We start from the raw sequence: 469 nt of genomic DNA on the forward strand, positions 1-469 counted from the left end.
GTTTAGGGTTTTGCCTGGGGCGAAGAGGTGTACAGACTTCTTGCCGTAGTTGCTGGTGAGGGTTTTGGTTCCGCTGTACGTGCTGCTGCCTACAACGAGGAGGCTTGAGGGTTCAGGTATATGAAAAGAGGCTGGATACGACCTGCGTATACACCCCAAACCCTAAACCCTAAACCCTAAACCCTAAACCCTAAACCCTAAACCCTCGACACTGCGTGTTTGTCTACGCTTTAACACCCTACGCAGTAAACCCTAAACCCTAAACCCTAAACCCTAAAAACAACACATATGATACAAGATATATTTGTGGATACATTCATGGGTATCTGCATACAGCCCCTAGGGTTTAGGGTTTAGGGTTTAGGGTTTAGGGTTTACTTGCACTCGTCGAGGTCTAGGTCGCAGTCGCTGTCCCCCGCAGCAACAACCGCCAGGTGGTTTGTAGATAAAAGTTTTTCAAAGGCCTCAC

Source organism: Eimeria mitis, genomic scaffold (genome assembly GCF_000499745.2).
Source record: "Eimeria mitis Houghton genomic scaffold, Emh_scaff3649, whole genome shotgun sequence".
Taxonomy (NCBI): Eukaryota; Apicomplexa; class Conoidasida; order Eucoccidiorida; family Eimeriidae; genus Eimeria; species Eimeria mitis.